The sequence below is a fragment of the Phaethon lepturus genome, unplaced genomic scaffold, assembly GCF_000687285.1.
Source record: "Phaethon lepturus isolate BGI_N335 unplaced genomic scaffold, ASM68728v1 scaffold37061, whole genome shotgun sequence".
In the NCBI taxonomy this organism is placed as follows: Eukaryota; Metazoa; Chordata; class Aves; order Phaethontiformes; family Phaethontidae; genus Phaethon; species Phaethon lepturus.
In genome coordinates, this window is record NW_010520466.1 from 11,101 (window position 1) to 23,985 (window position 12,885).

At 53.9% G+C, this 12,885-nt stretch overlaps 1 protein-coding gene across 1 annotated transcript in view; it reads right to left on the reverse strand.

The window, feature by feature from the left end:
* The window catches only part of SPARC (secreted protein, acidic, cysteine-rich (osteonectin)), a 9,987-nt gene extending 7,578 nt beyond the window's left edge, over positions 1-2,409 (reverse strand). Inside the window, exon 1 of the mRNA XM_010297395.1 lies at positions 2,378-2,409. The gene's annotated coding sequence lies outside the window, so the exon portion shown is untranslated. The remainder of the gene's footprint in view (positions 1-2,377) is intronic.
* Positions 2,410-12,885: the final 10,476 nt, after the last annotated feature.

A 12,885-nucleotide genomic window follows, 5' to 3' on the forward strand; every position in this document is an offset into this window, starting at 1 on the left:
CGGGGGGGGGGAGCAGGAGCAGAGGGCGGGGGAGAAGCCAGCCGGGCTCCTGCCACCTGCACAGTCCCCTTGCACGCAGCGTGCAAGGCTCAGAAAGCCAAGCTAAGCTTAGATGGAAGTGAAATTCCCTTTAGCTCATGCACACACTTACACGCTCCCAGTAAAACGCAGGAAAAAAAATCTATCAATCACATCCGTCCATGCAGAGTCACTAAAGCCACGTCTACACCACCGCGCTGTAGGAACCCATGCCCCTTGCAGGGAGTTGAGCAGCTCTGATTGCACTTATAAGTGCTCCAGACCTTACCGGGCTTATTGATACAAGGGCAAGAGCCCATACGCCGCTATAGTGGTGTGCTGGCTTGAAGCCGCCACAGCTTGTCTAGGTTGCAGATTGCATCCATAATGGGAAACAATTAAATTAATTAGTACCAAGAAAAGTGCATGGATGAGACCTGGGCTGCAAGCAGCAGCGCACAGCTGAGCCCCTGGCAGACCTCAGTCGGAAGGGCTTATTGATACAAGGGCAAGAGCCCATACGCCGCTATAGTGGTGTGCTGGCTTGAAGCCGTCACAGTTTGTCTAGGTTGCAGATTGCATCCATAATGGGAAACAATTAAATTAATTAGTACCAAGAAAAGTGCATGGATGAGACCTGGGCTGCAAGCAGCAGCGCACAGCTGAGCCCCTGGCAGACCTCAGTCGGAAGGGCAGGCGATAGAGCGTTTTGCTGTCCTGCCTGAGCTTTTTCTTTTGTCTGGGCTGCTCGCGGGGCAGTGCCAAAAGCAGCCTGGATAATTCTGTGCCAGGTGCCAGCGGTCCCTCTGGCTCCCCGGGGATACAGCAAGCTGATCTCGCACAGCTCCGCAGAGGAGAGAGAGAGAGAAGGAACTGTCTGCTAAATACTCTGCAAAAATGCAAACCATTTTCAAAGCATTCCCTGGGCTCGCCCTGCCACAGCCGCTCCAGCGATAACAGCCCCGACATCCCTCCGACCAGAGGACCCAGAAAGGGTTTCCATGGGAGCCGACATTCCTCTGGGGCTGAGTCATGGAAGAGCAGAGGGTTGTGGAAGGAGGGGCTTGAAAAAAAGTTTGAAAAGTTTATTTCTCCTCTTCCCCCTCCCAACACCGCCCGCATCCCTGCTCCTGCTTATGTGGCAGACAATAGCTTGGCTTTAACTGCTGCGCAGGACGCGACAGCCTTTTATTTCCACTTAAAACTCGCCTGATCGACCCTAACAAACAGCTACGATTTACTTTTGTCCTTTTGCGGGGTTGTGGAGTTTTTGGGCTGTGTCAAGTTGCTGGTAACGGAGGGCTCCGAGTACTGGCCACCTTCCCCGGTGCCCCTGATTTCACTCCAACTGTTCAACAACTCCAACAACTGCTGCCTGTCGGGTTGGGTGGGAATTCAGCCCCCATCCTGTTGAGTTTCCTTTCCTTGGCTGGATGCAACAGAGTGGAGCTTTCTTAGAGGAGGGACACAAAGAGCAGTCAGACTGCCACGCACGTCACCATGACGGGAAGGAAGGACAGCGGCTGCCTTTAAAGGAAACAAGCCCTCGGCTTTTCTGCCTGGACCTAAAAATGTCTCTAGCTGAGCCCAAGTTCTTAAATCTTAAAAAAGAAAGGAAAAAAAAAAAAAGAGCTTTGCTCCTCCTCTCCTGCAGCCTCCATCTCTCTAACAGTTGATCGGCTGGAGTTAAGCAAACCGGGGCAGCAGAACTTGAAACAGTTTCAAGGTCTGCTTGGAACAAAAAGCCCAGTGTCCTTTTTTTTTTTTTTTTAGAGAAATCAGAGCATCTGTACTGAAAAAAAAAAAAAAGCTGAGAAGACTTCGACAGCTCTTTTGTTCTTCCTCTGATATTCTGGTGAGTAAAACATGACCTGCCAACGCACCTCAGGCTGGGTGTAATTGGGACTGGTTTGTAACTAGATCTGATCTGCTCTGCAGGTTGGTTTGATGTGCCCAGACGTTGGTCTCACGCATCTCGCTAAGGAAATAACCCCACAACTGAAAACCCAGAGGGGAAAAAGGGAGGAGAGAGAAAAATTAGGGCGGGTTAAACCTTTACAGCCAGATGCCACCAAAGTGCTAAAGCTGGTAAACTGGCAGCGAAATACAGGCTCAGTTTAGGAGCGGAGATGCCGCGAAGAGGAGAAAGAGGAGAAGTCAGGAGGGCTCTCCAAGCGCATCGCTCGGGCTGGGCAGCGTCCACCTCCCCACCCCGGGTGATGCATTGCCGAGCACTGGATGCACCCCACGGGCTGGGAGAGCGGCTCACGGGCCGGGAACCCCACAAGCGGGGCTGTCGGGCCCCCCGTGCCGGGAGAAATAGCACAGCAAAGGCAAACACGAAGGTGTCGGGCCATACCTCGCAGTCCTGGCAGCAGGGCTGAGGAAACTTCAGGCGCTTGGACGGGCTGGAGGGATCTGCAGGTTTTAGAAGGAGGCAGGAGGAAGCCAAAGGGTGGGCTGGGTTTCCTGCTGCCTCTCCTCCTCCTCGCTATCTTTCCAAATCGGTCTCTTCCTCTCCCTCTCTCCCCAGTGGGCAGTCCCACCCGCCCGAAAGACAGGCTGAGGCGCAGCCTGGGTCCAAAGGATAGACCAGAGAAATCAAGCGGGGCTGGAGATAAGGGGGTCTCTCGAAGGGACAGATCAGCCCCCAGCGCAACCTTCCCAGTGGATTTGTCTGTCACAGCAGCTGCCTGCACTGCTGCAACGAGTTTGTCAGTTCTCTGTCTCTCTTGGACTAACAGCATGGGGGGAGCAGGGAGGAATGCCACCTCTCCGCTTGGTTTGAACACCTCCTAGCACCTTGGCCTACTGCAACTGAAGCGTTAAATGCTGTCATCTCACCAGGGGGTAGTTCAGTCCCTCAGCTGGTGTTTCCCACCCTCAGGGGGATGCAGAAGAAGGCAGGAGAGTCCTTGCTCCTCCGTCCTCTCTCCTAACACTGCTGCCATCTGGGACTGGCTTGCGGAGGGGGAGAGGAAAGAAACAGAAACGTGGAGAGTTATGACATGTCTGAAACATGCTCCAAGTAGGCAGATAAATGCCAGGCTGGGAGATGTGACCCTCAGCAGATTGGTCTCTGCCGTGGTTATCGTCCAGCAGATCTGGACTGATTAAGCAAAACCCACAGTCGAAATGGCTGCTCGTTGAAGCCGATGGTCTCTTCAGACATCACTGAGTATTTTGACCTCACAGATTGTAACTCAGCTGGAGCAGCTTCCCAGCCAGAGGCAGCCAGACAGCAAAGCTGTTTGGAGTTGACTTTTCCCATCTGTTCTTCTCTATGCTCAGGGTGAAAACCCAACTCCTCTCTCCTTGCATCTCACCCTGACTGAGAGGATTTAGGATTCATCTGCTCCCTTGGCAGAACCAGACAGCACACCTTCATGCACCAGCATGGCCATGGCGCCGCATTGTGAAGTAAAACCAGCAACCAAAAAGGGAGGCTGTCAAATTGCTGGACTTTGGGCATCCCTGAAGAGTGTCTCCATGACATACAGGGTTTTCCTGAGCACTGCAGATAGTCCAGCTCTCTGCAGCTTGTGATCCACCTGTGGCACCAACCCTTAGCCCGGCCAGGGCAATGCAAGGTTGCTCTGCAGGGGCTGCTGGAAAGATGCTGGCTCGGGTAGCCATCAGGGCTGAGGACAAGTCATCTGGGCACCAGCAGTCTGATTGCGGATGCTGGGTGAAGGACACTCAAGACCATAACAAAATGCAACATCGTGTTTTGTCTTGGCTGCCTGGGGTTTGGGTTCATTCCTCGTGATTACACGCTATCTTGGAGAGGGGCTGAGACACCGATCTGGGTGCTTATCTCTTCCCATTGATGCTGCTGAGGATTTAGATGTCAACACAGGAACTGGCCTGTCCTGACCTGCCGGGCTGTGCTGGCTCCTTGCTCTGTAGGGCGCCTGTTATTTTGTGATTTGCGGTTCTTTATCAGCTCACTCCTCGTCCGGCCTCGCGGCACTTCTGCTGCACGTGGAAGAAACAGATGTAAGCCTAAACATCCATATGGCCAACAAGAAACAAAAAATAAACAAAACAGAAAGGGAAAGGGGAGGGGAAAGGTAGGGAAGGGGCCGTGAGAAACCGCCATCACTCCCCAGCGAGACGGTCGATCTCTGTGATCAGGCAGCTCGGGAGGCTGGTGGCAAAGAACAAGAGAAGAGAGTCTTCTTCACCCATTTCTTTACTTGGCTACACACCTCTCAAAAGCCATCCCTGGGTGCTGGGTATTGATATCACTCACAGAAACATCCATAAATACCCGATGCGACCCTCTCGTGTCCGTCTGGAGGCCAGCTTTGTGATGGTGTCTAAGACCACATGGGCGCTTCTAACGCACCTGTGGCACCTGGAGCATCTTCTCCCACCACAAATGTCCATAGCTCCCACGTGCAGCTCAGTGCCACTTGTAGGTCCAGTTTGGCTCCAGAGGTCACACATGCCCTAAGCCCAGGTTTCATTTGCTTGATTTGCACCCCGAGGAGTTGAATTCTCTCTGCGCTGGATTAGTCACGGCTCGCATTGAAATTGTACAGCTGCTGGTACTTCTCCTAAGGAAAAAAAAAAAAAAAAAAAAAAAAGACATCTGGAAAATATTTTAGGGAGGAAAAAAAAAGAAGAGAAAAGAAACCACGTCTTTTCTAACTGACAACGTGGCAATTGCTTAGTGCTCTTCACTGTAGCCTGAAGCTAAGCCCTCTTCTAAGGGCTTTAACAAATGACACTGCCAGGAAGATAATTATAACAAGGATTTCTTTATATACGTGGCGGCTTAAACCCTGGTTTTGAGCGAAAGGAAAAAGCAGCTTGCCGCAGTGATGCAGTCACATCTGGAAATGACCCCCGAGCTCGTGGCGGTGAGCTCTGGGTAGGTGGGAGTGAGGGGTCCTCACGGTCCTTCGTGCACATGGTGGGGACAGCCGGGTCCTGCACCCTGTGAGTGCACCGCTGCCAGGCCCGGGTGTGTGTTGTGAGCTGTGGGATGGAGGGGGAGCGCATGGAGAGTGAAAAAAAGAGCCTGAAGCAACTGGCCGACTCTTTAATCGCAGCAGCTTTAAGAAGCTCCAGAAATGACTGAGAAGTCCTCTCCACACTTACAAGGCTTAGCGGGACCATCAAAGAGGTGTTGGACTGCCAGGAGGAAAACTGGACCTCACACATGCTAGAAGGTCATCTTATGCCATCTGGGGCACTGGATGGGCAGAAGATGGCTCAAGGGGCCTCACCAGCCCAGGAGCCCTCGCAGCGCTGGTGCTGTGCAGCAAGAGCCGACCTCGCAGACCCAGCTTGGGCTTTCTGACCACGTGCCAGCAGGGTGGTTCAGGCACAGCTGATGCACCCCAGGGCTCCTGGCACTCCCTCCCAGCTCAACTGACCGCACAAACTCTGGTGGAAACATCAAACGGGACAAGACCCCTCAAGTCTTGAGCTCAGTTTACAGCAAACCCAAGAGGTTTGCAAGGCTGAGGTTTGAACTCCAGCTAACCCCAGTTCAAAGTCCGAACTTCTTTATCCTATTTTAAGCCAGGTTGGGCAGATGTGGGCTGGTGCAGTTGAGAAAACCCAGGTGCTCTCCAAGAGGGGAACAACTCTGCCGCAAGAGAAGAAGAGAAAATGCGAGTGAACAGCTTGGTGGAAGCCATACAAGTGGGGATGTACTGTCTGTCTAAGGAGGTTTTCCTTCTCTCTGCTCTGGGAGGGATTCTCTAATGAGTTTTTCTGGAGAGGAGGTTTCTGCATTAATTGCTGGTGGATGCTGCTACAAAACAATGAACCCAAAGTGCATATAAAAAAACAGGATACCCTGGAACCACTGCAGGAATGTCATTTACTAAGTCTTCATCGCTGGGTGTGTGGCTGGAGGCTGAGCTCCTCAGGCAAAGGGCAGCGTGGGGAAAGGCAACGGCTGCCGGGGTGGAACCCAGCACCCAGCTCAGGAAAAGGCGAGTGAGACGAGTAAGTGCAGAGCAGACAGGAATCTGCTTACCCCAGGAATGTCACAGCTCTCCTGTGATCTGCATGTGTGTCAGCAGGTCCTGCAGGAGGGTTTCTGGATTTTTCCATTTCAAAAGCAGATCAGAGGCAGAAAGGCTGTGCTCTCTAAGCAGATGCACGGCCACTGGAAGCATCAACTGCACACGGCAGGATGAACCCAAATTGTCTGGGGAACTTGCCCTAGGGTGGCTGTCTTTGTCCTGCGTGGGGCAGGGACTTCTCCACAGTGGGATGGGACTGACCCTCTGTGCTCAGCCATCGGACTGATGCCTGGTCCAGATGGGACAGACTGACAGCCAGCCAAGGTCTCCCCCAGTGCTTGGTCTGGGAGTGCCTGAGCCTCAGTGCTCTGCAGATGGACTGGGGGTGAGATGGTTCAATGGGGCGATGCAGGCAAACGGCGTGCTGGCTCTGTCAGAAGCAGATGGAGATGGAGCAGTGGATGTCATTGCAGATTTTCAGCTGTAAGCCAGGAGGTCTGCAGGGCAGGGGGGCAGAAATCCAGCTGCGCGTGGCTGTGCAGTGAGTCACGACCGGGGAGCAGGCTCGGCTGCAGCGCCCGGAGGCAGGACACGCTTGCTGTGGGATGGCTCGCTCTTTCCATGGTGTGTGTGGGCTCTCACAGCTGTCCCCTGGGGTCTCCAGTGGAAGGCGCTTCCCATGCCCTGCGTGAGGGATCTCTCCCCCACCGCTTTCAAACTACCCCTGCAATGATCGTTTCACTCGCTTGGAAATGTGTGGGGTTTCAGGCTTGGGAGAAGCCTATCTGTCCTCCCTGAAACCAAACTGAGCCCAGAGAAGCAAGGGGAAAAAAAATCCATCACCTTCCTCAGCCGTGGTGCAAGGAGGGAGCTCTGTGTGCCGCAGCTACCTCTACGCTGCCCTGGATGCCTCTCGTGGGCATCAGGTCTGAACATCGCAGCTGTGCCTGCCCCCAGCTACACCCAGAATGGGTGGTCCATATAGCCCCTCTGTCCATAGCCCCCCACCATGTCCCTGCAGCAGAGACCCCACAGCGCTGCCGTCACACCAGGCACCAGCGTATGGGACAGGTCTTCAGCTGCTTTGAAGCTCCCATGCGTGGTCTGGGGATATCCAGCCTGGCTGAGCTTGGTCCCAGTCCAACACCTCCAACATCCAAAGGGTCTTGTTGACTTTCCTCAGAAGACTTCTCCCTGGTTACAGGAGACTGTTCTCCATTAATCCTGAACACAGGGATGTTGTGAACCTGAGTTACAATCTGGTGTCTCAGCCTGACTTCGCTTTTGCTCGAGACCTTGTGTTGGAGAAGTGCCTATGACTTGCGGAAGATGCATAAAGCTTCCAAGGGAGAAACGCAGCAAACACCGTTAACTCCGGACAGTCCCACCTGGCTCCTGGTGTTTACCTAAGATGCCCTTTTGAGTCCTCTCGGGCTTGACAGTTGCGGCTTGGCAGCTTTTGAAGGCTATGAATACAGCTGCTTAAGGAAATAAACAGGAATCCACCTTCAAGCCCCTGGGATATGCGGGGAGAGGGAAGCACCGGGGCTGCAGTGGCAGCTCTTTTGCATGGATAAACACAGCCTAAAAGTCTCTCCTAAAAGGCAGCCTCGATGAGAGAATCCAGGTGAAGCTGTGCCAGCTCCAGGACATCCAAACACCACTTGGAAATCAGTGGCAATAACCACAGGTGAGGAAGAAAAGAAAGGCAAATGCCAGGGTTCACACGACTCTCTGAGGACAGCTGCCTTTGTTTTTTTGGGTCATGAGTGTAAGGTCCTCTAAGAAAAGCTTGTTTCTCAGATGAGTTGGCTACTTACTCCACAACCACTGATAATCAGATCCCTCTTAATTTTAGCTTAATCAGCCCCACAGCCTTACATAGTGGGAGTGAAAGCAGCTGTTTTCCTGGGCTGTGTCTGTGCTGGGAGCCCTGTGGAGTTTTGCTGGGAGCCCATTTAGACCAGTCCCTTGCAGGGGATGCGATGCAGTGGTCAGACTGGTGAGTGTCCAGTGGGACTGAGCAGTGAAGGGGCAGAGCTGCCATGGATTGGGATCATGGCTGAAGCAAAGCAGGCAGCGGGGTTTGGTGGTGTCTTCAGCATAACTCGCTGTCCCCAGGAGCCTGGAAGCTGAGAACGTGGGCTTTAAGTGATGCCTGCTTTCGCTCCAGGCTCCACTGCTGGAGGCAAAGAGGGGCCAGGGGAAGGTGGCCTTGGGGACGGCAAGGAATGCTGGTGACAGGGATGCTGGGCTGCTTGTTAAATTAAAGTTTGGAAAATTTAGCAGTTCCCCATGGATGATGAAGAATGGGACTTTATTGTCCCCCTATTAAACCTCATTGCTGGCAAAACCCTATCAAAATATACCTGCTCCCAGCCAGCCCTGGCCCGCAGTAATTCAGTCTGTGTGTGGCTCGGTGCTCCCAGCACCGTCCCCATCCCCTGCCCGCTGCACAGCCCCGGCTGTCCCGCTGTCGCCTAAGCCAGGAAACGCAGCTTCGCGCCATGCAGAGGGATCCCAAGAGGCCACGTCCCCTCTAGCACCGCTCGCGGATGAACTATTACAGCATCCCTGGACGGGAATCGGACCTGCAGCAGGCAGGGTGCAGCGCGGGGGTGCCTGGGGTGCTGGGACCACCCCCAGCAGAGCCTGCACCTACCCACCCTGAGAATCCGCATTTTTCAGTCTATTGCTCTGACACCTTCTGCATGAGCTGAACTCGCTCCAGAACAAGCCCTGGCTTGAGATGTACCAGACGAACGAGCCCGGCTGCCGGATGCAGGAGGCTCCATAAACAGGGTGTCCCTTAAAGGAGACAAAACGGGATTGATTTTGGCAGCGTGCATTTGGGAGGATCCCATACAGAGGAAAAAGCCAGTTACAGGTAGGCTTAGAAGCTGGCAAAGAAGATATAGGGGAGAAGGTAGGAAGTGCTTTTTGACAGCAAGGCTTTGGAGCGGGACGTCTTGGGAGACTGCGCCATCCCTGCCGTGAAGCAGCCGCGTGAAGGGCTGTTGGGACAAGGTAGCTCAGGCTAGTAGGGGCAGTGCTGACAACTGCTCGAGGGTTTTAGCATCTGATGACTCTGTGATTTACACACAGCCGCTCTAGGCCAACACCAACTGACCTCCCTACCCCGTCTGCTTGCTGGCTCCCTCCACATCATCTCCAAGTGCGCTCCTGTAAACCGCCCTGTCCAGCTTGGATTTTACCCTGGGGAGTTCAGGTCCCTTAAAATCTTCCTACCTTGAGCGATTCAGATCTTTATGGCCATGCATAAATACTCCGCTCCTTGCAAGGGCCAGTCAGTGGAGGAATCATTTGCTTCATCTGTCTGGAGTTTGATGGGATTTCACTGATCAGAGGGTAAAAGAAACCCAAGAGGACACAACTCCCTTAGCTGGATGAAAATACAGCTGCCATATGAGGGCATACGCAGAAAATACCTCGTCCGTCATTGCTTCAGTGTGATGAGTTCTGGGGATCTCAATTTAGCCCTGAAACTTGTTTACTTCCCTTCAAAAACCACCATCCAGTTTGGCCAGGGTTTGGCAGGAGCTGGCGTTGTGGGCAGGAGCGGCACTGCAGGCAGGAATAGCTGGGCTGTGGGAAGGCTTGGGGCTGATGCTGCACCGTGTCTGTGGGCTTGGGGCAAGGTGGGACGTGTTCAGCCCCAAAATAGCGAGGTCGTGCGGGGCCCTGACTGAGCGCTGTGACTTTCCATCCTGCGCCTGGCCCAGAGCTGGGTCCCTCCCTCGGGACCTTCTACTAAAATTAGCAGCGTTTTCCCATGCCATACGCCCAGCGTCTGTTATCAGCAGCTGTTTAAGGAGATGGAGGGACCAAAACCACAGTTTAAAAAAACACCTGCTTTGGAGAAGTCCCTTTTAAGCCTCTCTTCTATGGGAAAAACTGATGGAAAAAATTAGTCCCTAAAATGGAGTAGATCCCTCAACTCTTTTCTGTGTGATGCTGAGACTCCTAATGAACACTAATCGTACCAGGTATCTGCAAAGAGCAACCAGAAAATTACAGAGATGAGACATGAGCATTGGCGACATCAGACCCCCCCCAGCACCTTAATTTCAGACTTGCCCAAAGGTGCCTGCTGCATCCTCTCTCCTGCACTAACCTGCCTGCCCACACCCCCCCGGGGAGTGAGCTCACCCAGGATTTATTACCAGGATTAATGGATTGGATTTTTAATGGCATGAATGTTCAAAAAAATTCTGTCCTTCACTTGGAGGGAAAAATTGGCAACTGGGAAATTAGAGAAACATCAGCTTTCTTGATGAGTGGGATGGTGCGGGGAACTGTCTGGGCCTCTGTGGAGATACCCAGCTGCAGAACAGGAGAGAGACCACACTGTGCTTTGGGATTATTGATGGTCACCCAGCTGGATCCAGGCAGCTCGCACCACACCTGCCGCAGGGATGTTCAGCTATTCCTTCTCTAACGCACACAGAGGCCGGTGCAGCTGTGGACAGCAAGGGCATCCCCGCAGTGGGCGAGGGAGCGTGGCTCCTGCGTGTGCTCAAGGGCTCCTTTCCTGCTCCTCTCCCCCGGTTCGCTCTGCAGAATCAGAGAATCGGAGAACAGTTTGGGTTGGAAGGGACCTTTAAAAGTCATCTAGTCCAACCTTCAGGAGTGAAGGTCCTTGCTGCCAGAGGTGTGCCTGGACTGACATTGATGTCATCTCACTCAAGGTTTGGCCATTCATGCTGTTCTCCCTCCAAGAAATTAGAAATAGTGAGTGGTGCTGAGGGAATCTGTGCTGCTTCTGGATGGAAAGTGTGGGTGAAAAGGCTGGATGAGAAGGGACGTCTCTTTCTCTGTCCCCTCCCCAAATCCCTCTGTGTTCAACCCTTTCCAGTGGAATCAGAAAGTGCATCCCTCGCTCTGACTTTTCTGGAGCTCTGTGGAAGAAAGGAAAGCAGGGACTAAGTGGGAGCGAGATTTCCTCTCCCGGCCCCTTTTTCTGCACCTACCGACGGCCGCGCCTGGAGCGTGGTCCCAGGCTGACGTGTCGGGGAGTGGGCTCCAGCCCCCTGCGCCCAGCCCGGGAGCAAGCTCTGCTCTGCAAACCTGGGAGGGCCCATTTCAGTGTGGGACAGGGACACTTTCCCTCCCCGCTCCCCCACGCTCTGCGGGGCTGAGCCGCTGCCCAGCCCGGGGGGCAGAGACACAATGGCAGGCGTGGGGAGCAACGCCCGGCTTTCATTTTTATGCACACACACACAAACAAGTTTGCTTCTCTGGCAGGAATTGGCAGCTCCTCTGTTGGGTTTGTAAAGCTGGAAATAACAGCTGGAGGTTTTCTGTGTTATCTCGCTCTAGAGATGAATTTTAAAACCCTCCTGCACTGGGTTGCATTGGGTTGGGTCTATTGTTTTCCATGGCAAAGAGCGATTCCTGCCCAGCTCCCTTTGCCTCAGCGCGGCTCTTCCAGCATCTATCCCAAGTGCAGCTCCTGCTGTTTGTTGGAGCTCTGGGCCACCCATGAGGAAGGTTTTCTGGCTTCTTGCTTATGCAGCCTCTCTGCTGAGCTGCCCGGTGCGCAGCTGAGCAGCCACCGCTCCACTGGCACGCTGAGACCCTGCTCAGAGGAGCTGTGGACAGACCGGCTCCACCAGGGAGAAGGGAAGCAAGCGGATGGCAGGAGGGCTTTGGAGACACTTAGCTGAGGTGACTGGTGGGGCACAGGGGCCCCACCTTTCTGTTTTTCCTCAGAACACACCAGGAATTGTAGTTCCAGCTGTCTCCAGCAGGTTCATGGCGGAGGTGGCCCTGGGTGGCCAGTGCTAGCGGCAAGGGATGGTCATCCTTACCTGGGGATACATGTCCCTGTCTTCAGCACATGGGCCCTTGGTGAGAAGCCAACAGCTCAGCCTTTAAAAACCCAGAGCTCGCCTCTTGGCTTCCTATGCTCTTGCTTAGACCATACTTTGACATTATTTTGACCTCAGGACGCGGTTGGAGGGCTGCTCCCAAGGATGGAAAGCTAAAAATCCCCCAGCAGTTGTAAAGCCAGTGGGGAGGACGCTGGATGTGCCACATCTCTATTTTTTTGGCATCTCCCCTGGCAAAGGACCGGCTGAATTAAGAAAGCAAATGGAGAGGAAACCGTGGAGAAATAAGAGCGGCACTGTGAGTTGAGGACGCTCTGGACTCAGTCCTGTGCCAGTTGCCCTGGAAATTGGATCGTTCCCACTCAGCCGCCCGCTTTGCTGGCTGGTCCTGGGAGGGCACAAGCCTTTAGCACTGGTCGGAGGCAGGGGAAGTGGAGAAGGAAAAAATAAAGGGAAATATAGATGCAAATACTGGTATCGGAGTTTTCTCCACCAAAGGGAGACACTGAGCTCTTTGCCCCATGTCTTTGCGGGGGTGATATGAAGAACTAACCCCACCAGCTCAGCTGAGGCACAAAGGCAAGGCAAAAGCCAAAGGACCGTAGCCTCTCTTTGTAGGTCACCAGCACAGCACAAGCCTGTGCTGTGGCTCGTCTGCCAAGCCCGGGAGAGCCAGCCCCAGGGACACCAGGGCTGCTCCCTACAACGCTGTCCCAAGCAGGCAGCACCCCAGGCACCCCTCCACGGAGCCCTGCCCGCCCTCGAGACAGCCCCGTGTCCCATCAGACTTCTGATGCAATCGGTGGGATCACCCTGACAATAGCTGCGTGGGTTGCTTTTTTTTAAAGCTGTGCACAACAGATTAAGCCAGCGGCCCCGTTGTGATTGCTGGGCATTGTGCACCATGCTGATGCTGGCTTCTGCGGGCCAAGCTCTGCCCACGGCCGAGCAGGAGCTTCGGAGAGGAGGAATTTGGTTCATCTGAAATGCGGCAGGAGGGTAATTGGGCACAGTGGATTCCTGCCGCA